Source organism: Felis catus, chromosome D3 (assembly GCF_018350175.1).
Source record: "Felis catus isolate Fca126 chromosome D3, F.catus_Fca126_mat1.0, whole genome shotgun sequence".
In the NCBI taxonomy this organism is placed as follows: domain Eukaryota; kingdom Metazoa; phylum Chordata; class Mammalia; order Carnivora; family Felidae; genus Felis; species Felis catus.
Genome location: NC_058379.1, coordinates 34,212,280 through 34,228,843, shown reverse-complemented (window position 1 = coordinate 34,228,843; position 16,564 = coordinate 34,212,280). Strand labels below are relative to the sequence as shown.

General features: G+C 48.2%; 1 long non-coding RNA gene across 1 annotated transcript; it reads right to left on the bottom strand.

Moving 5' to 3' along the window:
* Positions 1–10,905: 10,905 nt before the first annotated feature.
* Positions 10,906–15,573, bottom strand: LOC123381323. The gene is made up of 3 exons (XR_006588204.1): positions 14,884–15,573; positions 14,642–14,740; positions 10,906–11,007 (listed from the first exon to the last, which is right to left on the bottom strand). It is a non-coding gene; the product is annotated as an uncharacterized LOC123381323 (long non-coding RNA).
* Between the last annotated feature and the right edge of the window lie 991 nt (positions 15,574–16,564).

The following is a 16,564-nucleotide window of genomic DNA, read 5'->3' as shown; positions in this document are numbered from 1 at the left end:
CTCAAAATAACACACTTTTTTTTTTTTTAAAGACTCTCCTATCAGATGAGTCAATGGGGTGGAGAAAGTGGGAAAGACGGAGAGCAGGGGGGCACCAGTGGCCCCGCTCTCCAGCAATGGAAATGCAGCCTCCAGAGGACGCAAGCTCTCTGACGAACAGCAGCAGACTTTCATCCTGTTCCGCCGTCAACAGGTTGCAATATGCTTCAGGACGATCTACTCCTTTTTTTAAACCTGGTGTCACCAAGCAACCTTCCGATCACCCATTCTGTCTCCCAGGCGCCTTGGAAGGTGCACCCTGGAAGACAGGCCAATCCGTGGTGAATTCTTCCTCACGGTGGATTAATACTTTGCTGGTCCGGGCCACACAACGGCCTCTCTAGAGGTGGGTCAGTGTGAGTCCACCGTGAAGATTCTGACCTCGGCCCGGGGGTGCTGTCAGCTGCTGTGTGTATGGCTGCCCACCGAGGAGCAGACCCCAGATGGCTGAAGCTCACCACGGTGCCACCACAGAGGCAGTCCTTTGCCAATGCCAGCCCTGGTCTGGGGCATGCTCCTTTGACTTCAGTCCAAGAACTTAGAGAATCGAGACCTTGTTTAGGTCTCTTCGTGTGCAGCCCAGTGCCCTACACACAGCAGGAGCTCAAAAATTCGTGACGTGGAGGTGGAGGAGAGCCGCTGCTATTTAATGTTTTCAGAGCACCTTCCGGATGGTCGTGCTGTCCTGAAGCCTGGACCTCGGCTGGGTAACTTCTTGAGTAATGACTCTCCCGGGGTCATGCATTGGCCCATCTGCACTCGGCATGGTGCTGTGGTTGCTGTGTGTGGCACTCACAGGTCCCCCCCAGACATCATTTCTCATTGTTTATGTTCCTAAAACATCATGATGTTACCGCTCGTGTAGGACTCATTTTGTACTTTATTTCCTTGTGACCCACTTTTTAAAAATACACTTGTAGGGGCGCCTGGGTGGCTCAGTCGGTTAAGCATCCGACTTCGGCTCAGGTCATGACCTCACGGTCCATGGGTTCGAGCCCCGAGTCAGGCTCTGTGCTGATAGCCCGGAGCCTGGAGCCCGTTTCGGATTCTGTGTCTCCTTCTCTCTCTGACCCTCCCCCGTTCATGCTCTGTCTCTCTCTGTCTCAAAAATAAATAAACGTTAAAAAAATTTAAAGATAAATAAAAATAAAAATAAAAAAATAAAAAATAAAAATACACTTGTATTTCCCCTAGGTTATCAACTTCTTGATAAGGCCCGTGTTATATTCCATCTTAGAAATTCTTTGTGCAAAACTGCAGACACACATTGAGAGTTCAAGATGTGTTTAAAAAAAAAAAATGACGCCCCATCTTGAATGTGGCTCCCTCGGATCTCTGTAGCCTTAGTGTTCTCTTATCGAACATGAAAGCCGGTTCTAATCTGTTTGGTGGGATGTCAACCTAAATCTAAGACGGGGGGTTGGGAAACCATATTTTTAACCTATAGAATTCCATGAGAAATACGTGAAGTGTACTTGAAGGTAAAAAAAATTTCACGAATAGGAACCAGTACAGAGAGTTCTGTTATTTCCAATTAAAAAATTATCTAGGACTTGGTAGCAGGTTGAGAAGGATGATGATAGAGTGATAAGAATGGCAATCTCTGGGGTTTCTTTCACATTTCAACCTTAGGAAAATATTAAGAATAGGAGGTTTCTCCAGGTATCTGCCTATCTTATGGGAACAGTCCCTTAAACTACGTGTGTGACTGAGCGAGTTGTTATTTCTTTTCTTTTCTTCTTTCTTTCTTTCTTTCTTTCTTTCTTTCTTCTTTCTTTCTTTCTTTTTCTAGAAAGAACCCCAAGCAGGCTCCATGTTCACACTCAGCATGGAGCCCAACACCAGGCTTGATCTCATGACCTTGAGATCATGACCTGAGCCAAAATCAATAGTCGGATACCTAACTCACTGAGGCTCAAATTGTTATTTCTAAGGAGCTTTTGAATATCCAAATTAAAAAAAAAAAATGTTTATTTATTCTTGAGAGAGAGAGAGAGAGTGCTCGCACGTGCATGAGCAAAGGAGGGGCAGAGCGAGAGAAGGAGACACAGGATCTGTGTCTGAGGCTCTGAGGTGTCGGCACAGAGCCCTACATAGGACTCGAACTCACAAACTGCGAGACGATGACCTGAGCCCAAGTTGGACCCTTAACTGACTGAGCCACCCAGGAGCCCTGAGTATCCAAATTTTTAAAACTGGAGTTTTTCATGATTTTTTCCCCCTAAGAAATGAGTTGTTTTTGCTTACTAGTATATCCAGCCAACATTTAACTCTCATGACATGAAGTTTGTTACCAATTAAAAAAAAAAAAAAACAAATGAGACCGCTCTTTAAGGAGCTAACTGCCTCAAAAAGAAAAAAAAGGTGTAAATACAAATAAAATGTATGAAAACATAATGACAGTAACCTGAAAGCACATACCCAAATATAATAGCTTAGGAGAGATGGTCACATAAGTGTCAAGAAGTTTTCTCAAGGGTTTTGAAAAATTGGAAACTTTTCCCAAATCCCCAGAACACATTCATTTGAGCAAATCAACCCTTCCAGTCTGGCAAAAGGGGAAGCCAGATGTGGTGTGGGAACCAGTTAGAGAGAAGACTCTGTCCTTGAGTGTCCTCTCCCATGACCTAATAAAAGGTCCCCGCTTTGGTCTCTACACCCTGGGTGTTGACTTACGAGCTCTGGGCCCAAGGGACCCACCTGGAGCTCTCTTGTTGGCACGTGCCACACCAATGTGCGCGCGCGCACGCGCACGTCACATGCCTGGAGGGCGAGAATGTGGGTGTGCAGAGGGCTCAAAGACTGTGCAAGTCTCCCCAGCCCAAATTCCCAGCAGATACTCCTTGAGTGGCTTCCAAACACCAAGCAAAAATAGGGTCGAGGCTTTAAGAGCAAAGCATTTCCATCACCCGTGCTATCCAGTCTTGCTAAAGCCTACTAGCTCAATGCTTAAATGTGAATCATACACGGACCGTCCTCGGAGGGAAAAAACATTCCTTTGCATCCCCAGAGTTGACTTAAACCTATTTTGTTACAGAGGCGCTTAAATACCTACAAACACTAAATTACCTATAGAGACCTTCCGCTGGTAATCAATGCTCCACTCGGGAGGCGACCAGATTACGGTTTCTAGCATTAGGCAGAATGAGAGCTCAAGAGAAAAGATGTGTGCAGTTTTAGAGATACCAGGTTGCCTTTCGGCACATGGGTTTATGTGATTCTGAGAAGTATATTCAGTATGTTGAATACATATGTGTTCAAAACATATATTCAATATATTCAAATATATACACACCTTTAAAATTTAAAATGATTTCAGGTGCCAACCATCGTGGTAGCAGTGGTTAGGAAACAAACAGATGGAAATTAAAGCATGGAAATTTGCTTTGATGGCAATTAAAGCATTTTTGTCCGCAGAGAAATTATTGGTGGAAATAAGACATTTCCCTTACACTCTCTGGGTTTCTCAAGCGAGGGAACCATTCCCAGGCTGAATATTGCTGTTCTGTGAGAAATTTTTACAGGTCTGTTCTCATTTCAGTGTTAATCTAGAAAACTTACTTGTATTAGACTTAAAAAGAATCTGATATCTCCATATAAAAAATGAAGGACAGAGCCTTCTAGGAGTAGGAACAGGAGAAGCCACTCCTCCAAACCACCTCAGTGAATCTGGGTTTGAAGAATCTTCAGAGGGAACCACCAGGCTGAATACCATGGCCCTCTGCCTGGCCTGGCTGATGCCCAGTGGGAAGATGTACAGAACCCACCTCCAGGGACCATGGGGCTCTGATGGGGGAGCCTCAGGAAAGGCACAGCTGCCTTGAGGCTCATGAAGCTTCATCCTTCTAGGGTGGGGATTTTGTTTTGTTTTGTTAATATGCAGACCAATGAAAAAAGCTTGAATTTGGAAACAAAGGTTTGTATTTCTTTTTACCATATCTATCACTCCAAAGCCCTGAAGAAGCCCCCTGTTACTGTCAAACTAGATGCCCCAACTAAGGACATTCTATCTGTAAGGTACCAGGCGGACTCCATGACACAGAATGGAACAGAATGAAGAATATAGCTTAAAGAATAGATGAACAAAACAATAAACAAACCAACAAATATTTATGTGTGAAGTGTGATAAATGGACAGGGTGCTATAATGGGAAAGATAAAGATAGTGTCCCTCAAAATAGCCTATTTAAGGATGTTTTGAGGGCAAAGACTTTTTCTTTTAGGGAACGTATTGGCCTTATATATTTCTTGATTGTGTGATTGTAACCCATAGGATCTGAGGGGTGTCAAAAAGGGTTCCTCTCACTCCAAAATATTTCCTTAATTTCTAGGATCTCCAGATCAGATATTTCAGTTTGGTCCTCCCCACTGGGGTCACAAGGCCAGGAGGGAGCTCCCGGAGACAAGGCCACAATCCACAGAGAGATGGCAGCTGCTTTACCCCCTGCACACAAGCACAGTAGGACCCATGGGCATATGGGGTCAGGCACAGGGTTTAGGGAAAGTAGCAGGTGGAAATCCCAGTGGTGGGTGGTCAGGTAGTTATCTCACTGAGGCCTGGATTCGGTGAGCAGCAGTGAGGATGTGAAGAAAGAAGCTGATGTGTACTGGGAAGGGTAGAATCCATAAGACTAGTATCTCTTTGACATCCTGCTCCATGACATTTCTCTGAAGTGTGTAGTCCGTGGAAACTTGTGCCATACCGAAATCGTCGACAGATAAATCGTAAGCTCATTTTTCCTAGATCTGTTTCCCACCATTTATGTCTGGGCCTAAGCTTGCCCTGATAGAGCAGGAAAAAATATCAGAGTTCAAGTCCATTGTTGCTACTATGCCTTTAGGAGATTCCTGCTTCTTTCTCCCACTCAGTCTTTCCTCAGCAGGTGGCTGTTTGACTAATGGTAGCGGCAGCAGGAAATGGGAGGTGATGGAGTGCAGGACTTCTGTACTGATAACATCCTGGGGATGGGCTTCCTTCTGGTTATTCTGGTGTGGTTATTCCTCAGAAAGCAATGTGAAGGGACAGGAGATCACAAACTCTTAGACTGAACTGGGTCCAACTCCCGGCTTCGTTTCGTGGGCAAAATATTAACTCTCTCCTAACTTCAATATCCGCACGTATCTAGTGGAGCTCGTAGGACTGATATGAGGCTCCATGTTCCCTGGCACGAGGTAGGCTCCCGACAAATGCCATTTTCAACTCCCAGATTAATTTTTTTCTGTTGGATGATCAGAAGGGCTTAGGTTCCTGGAAGGGTATTGAGGAAGCATAGCCGTTCCACACCAGGTCTCCTTGGCCTTGCCACCTAGGTGGTCAACGGCATTGTCACATCGCGTGTGCCAGCACTGATGTGAGAAGAGTATTGTTGGGGACCGGACCAGCTGGCCTGCAAGGGCCACGCCCCCGAATTAGTTGACACTGGAGACCATGGACACAGCAGGATGGGACCCACAAGCAAAGGCCAGGCATCGAGGAGCAGGACAGAGAGAAGGCATGTGACGAGGAAGAACGAGCGTATGTGCAGGTGGCCTGTGTTAGGCGAGGCGTCTGTCATCCCACTTGGATACTGCCATGCTCACGATTTATGGGGCACGTGTGGATTCCCACTGTGACAGTCGATGTCCAAGAAAGCCAAGCGTCCTGGGCACGTATCAGAAGGCAAGCACCTTGTATACATGGTCACTGGGCCTCACGATACCCCTGAAAGCTTTTCTCAGATGTGGACACTCGAGACTTCAGTGACATGCCAGGGCGGCACAGCCAGGAGGTAGCAGATGGCCGATTTGAGACCAGGGCTGTGACAGCCAAGCTGCTGCTCGCGCCCCAACCGGCCACCGTCTCTTGGCACGACAGACCGTTTCATCTCTCTTCCTTAGTTGAGAAGTTTCTCGTTCCTCCTCGTCTTTCTAGCTGCCCTGTCCCTGTCCCTGTCTGCCCAGGAGGCTGTTAGGGAAGAGTTAAGGCGGACACTGAGCAGGGGAGAGGACCTGTCCAAAGTGAGCCCCTTGGGGACTGGTTACTACCGTGGGTGTGCACGCCGGAGGAACCCTTCGCGTCTCGGGATCTGTCATGGCACAGAACTGGCCTGCCTGCCATTGGAGAAGCCTTCGCAAAACGCCTCGCCACAAACTCAATGGATAGATAATGGAAGTGAAGTTCAAGGGAAAGGGAGTGAGGGCCTTTCGGGAAAAGAGGATTATTTTTTTTTTCAGCTCGGCAGCCCAGGAGCTGGCTGTTTGCTGCGTGACCTGGATCCAAGGCCCTTCCCCTCTCCTCCCTCAGGTGGTGACAGGGGCAGCTCCTCTGGTCACCTGGTACAGAGGACGTGACCCCGTCCGCCCTCGTGAGGAAGCCCAGCCCGGCTCCCAGCCCTCGGATGGGAACAAGGAGGAAGAAATAATAAAGAAAATGCCAAGAAAATCAGCCGTGTCAGCCAGGAAGCCTGGGGCCTTCGCTCAAAGGCCACAACAGAACAGTGCCACGTATTTGGAAAGACCCGGAAGGCCCAGAAAGGCAGGACAGCGAGGCGGCCGTGAAGCTGCTGAGAAATGCCTTCCTCACGTGGGGAGATTTCTCAGCGCCTCCTCCATGGGCATCTTGGGCGTGGAAGGAAAAACACACAGTGACAGCAACATAGCTCAGTGACAAGGTTCCGGAGCGAGGAGCCTGTCACCGGGGAGGACCTCTCTCCCCACTCACCCGGCACCCCCGGGGAACATGCCAGCCCCCAGATAACACACTGACACAGGACGGGAGGCTTCCCAGCAGTGAATGGGGGACAATTACAAAGAGGGAATGGGCAGGAGTCACCCGGAAGCAGAGGCACCTGGACGGGGGCTGCAGGGGGTGTCTGGACCTGAGTCCCAGGCACAGAGGAAAACACTTGGTCACCTCCTTGTCTGATCTGTTGTCCTAAATCTTTCCTTTCTCGGCTTTGCCAGGACTGCAGCTTGCCCCTCCGGAGCTGCCTTTCCCCCTTCCTCCCCTGCACAGGCCTGGCCCATCCCTGCTCCCTTCCGCTGCTCACCGACCCTGGGAACCCAGGGCATCCGCGGTCCCCAGTGTGGCTCCCGTGTAAATCTCTTGGCTTCAGCTGCCATTTGTACGTTTCAAAGTCCTAAACTCCTCACCCCAGCCCAGACCCATCTCTTGAACCAGCTCTCCATTCCCAGCAGCCACAGCTGCACCCTCCCGGGGGGGGGGGGGCAGGCATCCTCGAGGTGCGCGGTGCGCGGCCACATAGAACTGGTTGCCTCTCCTCCCAAATGCCTCTTTTTATCTCCCCTCTCGGCAGATGCCACGATCACACACACCCTCAGTTGTCCCAACAAGTCTGCGGAGTCATGTTGTTTCCTGCCTTTCCTGCACCAACCCCCCCCCCCCCCATCCACATCCCTGGAGTGAGCAAGCTTCCCTCTCTGTGCCTCCCACAACTTGTCCCCACCCCCACCCTTGCTCTCACCTTTTCCTGATGAACTATCCCCAGGGCTTGCTTCTGGGGCCTCTGCAGAATACATTCTCTCGGTATCTTCAGTCATTGTGGGAGGCCTAACTCCTGACTCCCAACCCGCACCAGCCTCCCGTGCCCCACTCTGGACCCAGACGTTGAAAACCGTGGGCTGTAACCGTCCGTTTACATAGCTGCCTCCCCAGGGGCTGGAAACCCCTCCCGAGCCAGGGTCAGGCCCTGCGCAGCCAGCCAGGCAAGTGTAGCTAGCGTTCAATAGGTATTTGTTGGCGAAGAGCAGCCGAATGCGTAAATGGGTGATTTTCTGAGCTGGAGAACACGAGAGCTCTCACACCAAGCTAGTTTTTATAACTAGGAGTCTTACAGTTCCCCGTTCATCCAGGGCCGTTTTGAGTGCTTCAGTTCTGCCAGGTGCTTTTCCAGGCACTGCTGCTCCAGCGAGGAGCCAAACAGACAGCAAGAAATCCTAAGCCCTTGGTGGGACTTACGTTTTAGTGGCAAAACTCTGCGGAATAAGGGGGAGGGCTGAGGGGGGCGGGGCGGGGGAGCCCAGAAGGTTGGCAGCAGGGAGGTGGCGAGGGGGACGGCCCAACCAGGAGGGAAAGAAAGCAGAGCCCCAGAGGGTCCCCGGGAGGCGCCTTCCAGGCAAAGAACTCATGCGTGTGAGATCTTGAGGGCCTGGGGTCTTCCGGGAGCAGCAAGTTCTAGAAGAAGGGCCACTTGTCGTTGACAAGGGGTAAAATGGAGGCAAAAATGAACCCATTCAACCTGGTTCTCGGAAAAAGAAAATGTTTGGGGTGGGGGAGGGAACGGTGAGGGAAAGACAGGGAGACAGTAACTCCCGGGAGGGACCTCTGGGGAGCTGCAATTTCCCTGCTCTTATCCTCATTACCGGCTGTGGCGGCATCCCTGGGGTTGGGGCGACCACATCACTGGGGATTTCGCGGGAGCCTGACCTCCTCTTTCCAACCAGGCTGGCCGGGCCAGGGCCCAGCGGGCGAGGCGCTGCTCAATCGCTGTCTGTGTGCATCCGCAGGGGCCTGGACAAGGGGGCTTTAGAGAAGGAGTTGGCCACTAGCCCCGCTGTGGCAAAAAGAATTTGAAGAGGGAGGGGGGATCGTTTGCAGGAAGAGAAAGCAGCGGCTGAAATAGTGAGTGCACGGGGGCGGGGAGCCTGGCCTCTGGGAGGTGTCTGATGCAGGGATGAGCCTGGCTCTGGGGCCCTACCTCTGCCCTCCGGAGCCCTGGCCTCCGGGGTATGAACAGTGGGCATCAGCTAGTCCCAGTGCTCAGGGAAGCGCAGCCCCGGAGGCAAGTTCTCAGACTTGCTTCACACACGTGGTCAGGAAACAGCTACAACAGTGGACAGAGACGGGGGGTCCCTGCTGAGCCCCTGGCACCCGAGATCACCACCCCCCACCCCCCCACCCCAACCCCGAGCCCCACCAAATCCCATTTAGAGCAAACCCACCCTTTTGTGTTCGGCTCACTCTCTGCTCCTGGCTGCCCACTTCCGACTCTTTTAAAATGGTAATAACTGCCTGAGACTTGGGAGTAAACTCCCCAAAGTCCATCTGTTCCCCCACAGTGTAGCATGAATTCATTTAATCAGATTCTTTCCTCAGGGACCCCCTGTCCTGAGGCAGTGGGATGTTTTACAGAGAGGAGGAAAGGGAAATGTTTGAGCTGGGGAGGCTGGGACCTCTGGGACCTTAGCAGGATTCTTGCAGATGGGATGTGTGCTTTCTGAGACCACACATTTTTCTAGACAGGGAACAGCAGTGTGGGCTCTGGGGGCGGGGTGGGGGGGTGTTCTTGGGGGGGCTCTGTCGGGTTGGCAACTCCGCCCCACCCCTGGAGGAATGACAACAGGGCCATCACATGCTAATATTTTATATTTGAAGACAATGAAAACATGCTGTCATTTAAAACTAATATGGCAAGGTTGGGGCGCCTGGCTGGCGCAGTCGGTTAAGCATCCGACTTCAGCCAGGTCACGATCTCGCGGTCCGTGAGTTCGAGCCCCGCGTCAGGCTCTGGGCTGATGGCTCAGAGCCTGGAGCCTGTTTCCGATTCTGTGTCTCCCTCTCTCTCTGCCCCTCCCCTGTTCATGCTCTGTCTCTCTCTGTCCCAAAGATAAATAAAAAACGTTGAAAAAAAATTAAAAAAAAAATAAAACTAATACGGCAAGGTTAAGAGGTTTGCATCCTGAATTCAGGGATGTCAAAGTGTCGGGAGGGAGGGTGTGTTTAAGAGTGAAATCAATACACTGTATCCTTTGTCTAAGTTAGATACCATCCATGCCACATTTAACAGTAGGGACAGGCACAAAAGTTTTGAAAATGCATAACACACTTAAATGAATGTTTCCTCCATTAAATTTTTCTGTGAATGTGAGGACTTCTCTCTCAAGTTTTATTGACAGCCGTGGGAGTAGCACAATTGCCTGGGAACAGGCAGTTTCTCCCAGGAATAAACAACAGGGGCTCCCGAGGTCACCTGTGGTGTTTCGTCCTGGGTGAGAGTCCATGTGACTGGAAGGGACAGTGACGATGAGACCTTCAGAGATGAGGCAGGGCTTGGGGCTCCAGAGGCCTCTGGGATCGAGGTGTCCTTAGCTCCTGCTGGTGTAAGCTGAGCGAGGGGGACCCTATCTGCGGACACCAGGCACACGACTGGGTAAACTCAGGCGCGATGTGAGTCAGCAACCAGCTGGTGGAAAACCCTGGAATCCTTTGTTTCCTAGACCTTAGTAATTGCAGGAGCACACACACACCACACCAACTCCCACACTCATACATGCGCAAAGAGCCACACATACTCACACACACACTTACACACACCCACAAATCATCCACATACACACAACTCGCTTACACACACTCAAGGGCCCGTCTTTACTGTTACCCCAGAACACAATGGTCCATTTGAACAGGAGAAAGGTGTTTTCTGAAGATGGGAAAGTCTCCTAGGAAAGAATCATCGTGAAGCTTCTTTGTTTTCTGTAATTCAAGCAGAACAAATTCTGGGGGTGTTTTTTCCTATAAAAAAAGAAAGAAAACGCTGTTGATAGTCTTAAGTTGTTGATGGGTTGTGGAAAGTAGGGGAGCTAGAAAGAATCTTTGGAATTACACACCACTCTCTTACACACATACAATTCACTCACGTATCCGCAATCTGAGAGTGCCTTCAGATTTCTTTCTCTCGATAAAGAAGCAGTTGTTGTTTTCTGGATGCATAAACCTGGAAGCAGGATGGATGTTAGCAAAGGATCAATTCCAGTTCAAGATATTTTCCCCGTATCTGTAATGTTACAAGAAAACTCACAGTGAAATGGAACCCATATTTTAAGGAATGCCCATGCTCACATTCTTCATGTTAGCAAACAACTTATGTTTACCTGTTTTCTGTGTTTGCACCCGGGGATAAAATATTTCTTTCCAAGACCAAGCTGGAGACAAGTTAAGTCCTTGAGACTGTGCTCCTGGTAAGACCTCATCTGTGGGTAGAAAGGCCCCAGAATGACCCGGGTGAGAGCCAACCTTGTACAGAGGAAGGCCATTCTGGAAAAATAAACCTCAAGGAGAAAGTAAACCCGGCCTTAGAATAGCCATGCTTAGGAAAAGTGCAAGAAAGTAGGTTTGCAGGCTCGTGGTGAGGACACTAGGTTCCTATACATAAATGTTATCTACCCATGTTAATAAAATCTCAGGACCCGGGTCCCCCCCAAATCTTTGGAATTGAGCTTATGGTTGGGCAATGGTGAGGCCCTGGCTGAGGGGCAGGGCAGCCTTTCAGACAATAGTTTCTGGACTATTCTGACTGCAGTTTGGCAATCACCTAGTCAACCTGCAACTTGTCTAAGAAAGGAGGGTGCTATTGGGAATGTGGCTGGCTGGGTCATGTGTCTTTAGGGGGGTAATGGTGTCACCACTGCTTCCATTCTGGGATCAGAACTTCTGGGTACCCTTGAAGCATCTCAGGGAGAGAAGATAAATCCCTAGGCATTGCCTCAAGAGCTTTTGCTTCAGTAAGTGTCACAGTTTTAATAAACACCATACATAATTCTGATATAGTTGGTCTAACTTTCCAATTTGAAACCTTTCTCTACACATTAGGAACGCCTCAAAGGAAAAAGAAAAGAAAGTGGAGAGAACCCAGATCAGTCAACATTTCTCCTTATTAGCACATCTGGGAAGGCAGGTTAATATACCTTACTACAGCTTTCCACTTCTAATGATTTTCCTCCCCCATCCACCTCTAGCTGATGCATCTGTATTAAATTCATCCTTTTTCATGTTGTTTACCTATATGGCTCTATTGGGTCTCATTCCAGAAGGAATTTTAAAAGTCCCTTGCAAAATGCATCACATATAAGCTGAGATAAAATTTACGATAAAGGACTGGAAAAATACAGACCGAAAGGCAAAGCTACTAAAGTTGAACACAGAAATGTTCATCATTAAGTAGAAACAATTCCACCTACCTAATATTTCTTTACTTCATAAAAATGGAGATCATAGGTACCCTTCACAATCATTTCATAGCATCGTCAATACGATTTCAATGTTCTAAAAACTTCTAAAGTTAACACCCACCCACCTCACTTTTGATGGAGAACTAACACATTCTCAGTGCACAAAGTTGGAAAATAAAGGTAAGTATAAGTGATTGAAGGTGATTAACTTTAATACTTAAGTGTGCTTCCTTCAATTTGGAGAGATATAGGAATATGCATATGCATATCCATCAGGACAGATTAGTTATGTCATAATTGAAACCATACTACAATACTTTTTTTTTCAATTCTGCTTTATATGAAATGTGCAGACAAGGCACATTTATAGAGAGAGAAAGTAGATTAGTGGTCGGGGAGTGGGGAGGTGAGGGGGGAGGGGATGGGAAGTGCCTAATAATAGGTAAAAAGTTCCTTGCTAGAATGATAAGGTTGTTTCCAAATTATTGTAGTAATTGAGCAGCACTGTAAAATTATTCAAAAGCCATTGAATTGTATACTTTAATTGGGTGAACTCGATAGTGTGTGAATTATATATTAATAAAGCTGTTAAAATATTGCAGTTGGCTATACACTACATACACCCAGATTTCACAACACAAAATCCATTTTTTTGTTTGCAATTTTCTTCCATCACCTTCTGTTAAAATGAATATCAGTTTTGGGGCACCAGGATGGCTCAGACGGTTAAGCTTCTGACTTTGGCTCAGGTCATGATCTCACAGTTCATGAGTTCGAGCCCTGCATCGGGCCCTGTGCTGACAGCTCAAAGCCTGGAGCCTGCTTTAGATTCTGTGTCTCCCTCTCTCTCTCTGCCCCTCCTCTGCTCACACTCTGTCTCTCTCTGTCTCCCAAAAATAAGTGAATGTTAAAAATTAAAAAAAAAAAAGAATATCAGTTTGTATTACTTTGTTACATAGATAGTGACTTTGTAAGGGTGATCACTTCACTCCAGACTGAAAACTTTACAAAGCATTTTAATGAAATGTTATGTGTCCTTCAGGAAAAAAAGCAAATTAATATACATAGTATACATAATATATGTATTATGACTCAATATACGTAGTAACGATAGATATAGAAATATCCATCCATCCATCCATCCATCCATCCATCCATGTATCCATCCACCCATGTGTCCATACATCCATGCATCCATCCATCCATCTATCCATCCATCCTTCCATCCATCCATCCATCCATCCATCCATCCATGTATCCATCCACCCATGTGTCCATACATCCATGCATCCATCCATCCATCTATCCATCCATCCATCCATCCATCCATCCATCCATGCATGCATCCATGCATCCATCCATGCATCCATCCATGTGTCCATCCATCCATCTGTCCATCCATCCATCTGTCTATCCATCCATCCATCCACCCATCCATCCATCCATCCTTCCTTCCATCCATCCATCCATGCATCCATCCATCCACCCATCCATGCATCCATGTATCCGTCCATGCATCCATCCATCCATCCATCCATCCATCCATCCATCCATGTATCCATCCACCCATGTGTCCATGCATCCATGCATCCATCCATTCATCCATCCATCCATTCACTCAGTAGCCATTGTGTGCCTGCCATTCACCATCCCATTCAGCCACTGAAAATCCAGTGGTGAACAGAGGAGGCTATGGTCCTACTCTCACCACATCATTCTCTCGCCCGCAATAGCCCACATATCACACATGAGGCACACACGCCTGTTCCTTGAGCTCCTTTTCTTCCACCAACCATTAACGTAATTTGTTAAATAAAATACAAAAGGCGTGTTTGAAAGGAAATGCCAGAGGCAGGTACAAACTCATAGAATTTCAAAACTTAAAAGGTCCATAGCAATGTTATGGACCTGGGAATTCACCCATGGGAGTTCAATGATTTGATAGAGGGGGTAAGTATGCAGCAAAATGAAAACATCTAAACCCCACAAACTCATGTCGACAGCACGAGAAAAATAAATATATATATATATATATTTTTTTCTCTCTTGAGGCATGTTTATAAGGCAGATTTTCTGGGAGAGTCCCAATTATAGGTACTTTTATTCTTTTTCAAAGGCCATTTAAAATGTTTAAGTCTATAGATTTATTTTTATTCTTTTGTTAAGGCTTATAAAAAATAAATTCCTAAGTCAAAAGTGGTGTTTTTTTTTTAAAGCATGTTTTTGATTCCTTTGTCAGGCCGTATTTTTGGTTTATAAAATACAGTCGCCATAGCCACATTCTTCTCAAAAAGAGTAGTTGGTTGTGGCTTTGGAGTTCCCTGTCCTCTGCGCCTGCCAATATCATTAACTCGCTAAACCTGAATTTCTGCTTGACTCAAGATCTTTAATTACTCCCCGCGTCTCTCAACCCCTTCATTATTACAAGCAATTAAATTGCAGAAGTAACATCATCTTTTTGACATCTGGAAGATATTACCACTCATCTCTTTTCTCTCCAACCAAGTCCCCCTCCAAGGCTGAGCAGGAAACCCCCGCAAATGTCCATGAGGGGACGATGCCCAGGCAGGGGTCAACACAGTGAGCGGGCCAGCCTGGATCTGCCGGGTCACACGACTGAGAATGGCCACCCAGGCTCAGGGCCTCAAGCCCTTACCCGTGAAATGGGAGATGCTGCTGTATCTGTATTTCTGAGTCCCAGAAATTCAACCTTGGAGGCATGTGAAGACACAAAGGAATACGTCGAATATTCTTCCTGGAAAGTCATTATTCGATGGAAACAGAAAAACATTATTATTTCATTAAAGCAGTCAGATTTACAAAAGAACAGAATATCACATTTACAAAAGTATTAAAGCTGACGTATGAGTTCTCAAAAAAAAAAAAAAAGTGTCTTACATTCAGCAGAATCTTCTGGTTAAATGCAGAACCTCCTGGCACCCAGGGCCCCTGGGTGGATGGCTGGGAGAGCACAGTGATGGCTTGAGTTCTGTTCAGCTCTAAAGCCCGAAGATTCCATAAAGAAAGCATAAGCCTTGTCCAGAGGCGCTAAACAAGGTCTTCATTTCATTACAGAACAACCCACCCCAGAGAGCCTAACACGCATTAGTAGCCCTTTTATTAAAATGAAGGCTGGGTTTCCATCCAAGGGAGAAGCCCCTCCCGGCCAAGGGTGAGTACCACCTCCCTGACCCCAGGCCCCTCTCCTGTCCTGCAACTTTGGGCTCCAGGGTCCTCTGTTCCCAGCTGTGCCTCCTCACAAGCAGAGTCTCCAGGAGGCTGGAGGGCCCTGGAGAGGCCTGGGGGACACCGTGGGCACCCGCGCCTGGGCATTCCCTTGGGCCCGTGGCTCTGGGCTTGAGCTGCACGGTGTGGGCGGTCGGCCAGGGGCCGCTGAGGTGGACACAGGGGGAGTTCTATCAGAGGGAAGAGCAGAGCTGCAGCCACAGCGGACCCCGCCAACCTCAAAGCTGACTGTTGTCTGTTGTCGGAGGCAGGGTGATGGAGAAAAGGTGAGAGAGGACTCGGAGGGAAGTGGGGAATTAGGGAAAAGTGTGGAGAGCAGGCCCCGCCCCCTGGCACCCTAGCCAGTCCACGGGGGGGGGGGGGGGGGGGGGGGGGGGAGAAGATGAAGGTGTGACCACATCTGCGAGGAAGCCTCCAAGGGGAGGTGTCAAAGCCGCCTCTGCCCTGGACCACTGCCTGGTGCCCATAAATCCCGGGAGCGCCTGCGAGGTCCCGCTCCAACCTCTTCCTCTCATATTCGCTTTTATCCTTCAATTTTGCGGTCCAGTGCTGTGTGCGGTTTGTTTGCTTTGAACCTCTGCGGTGAGAATAGTGCAGGTCATTGTTCCCTTTTTCTTCATGAGCCTTTTTGAATATCGACGGCGAATGTCCTGTGAATAGTATTTTCAGTCACCGCATCATGTGCTGTCACGGGTTGGGGAGATTTTTTTTTTGAAGATATTCGCAACAATTTCTCTTGGGCTTCTTTGCAGTGAGACTTTTTCGACGGGGGGGGGGGTGTCTTTTTTTCTTTTTCCCTATTTCCTTTGAATTTGGACTGTCTTGTGAGGTGCCCAGTGAAAAGAATGTGGTGGATGTGATGTTGTAAGTCCCCCGGGGCTGGGCCTCAAGATGCCCTATAATTTCTGTCCACTTCTCCCCCTTGGCAGGTCCTGAGAGGGTGGCATGGGGAGGTTGAGCCTCCCGAGGGTGGCAGCAGAGGTACCCCACCCAGAAGCGAGTCCTGACTGCCAGGCACTTGAGGGGGGTTGCCTTGGACCTTCCAGCTCATCTAACCCTCCAGCTGAATAGATCCCACACCCCACGCAATGGTGAGAAATCCTGAATAGCTGTTGTTTTAAGTTACCAGTTTTGGGGTGCTTTGGAGTGCAGAAAAGGCTAATCGAATCTAAGGTGGGAATTGTGAATTTGACCAATTTTTACCTTTCTGTTTTTAATGTTTATTTTATTTTGAGAGAGAGAGAGGGGGGGAGAAAGTGTGCAAGCGGGACCGGGGCAGAGAGAGGGGCGGGGGACAGAGGATCTGAAGCGAGCTCCGTGCTGATGGCAGAGA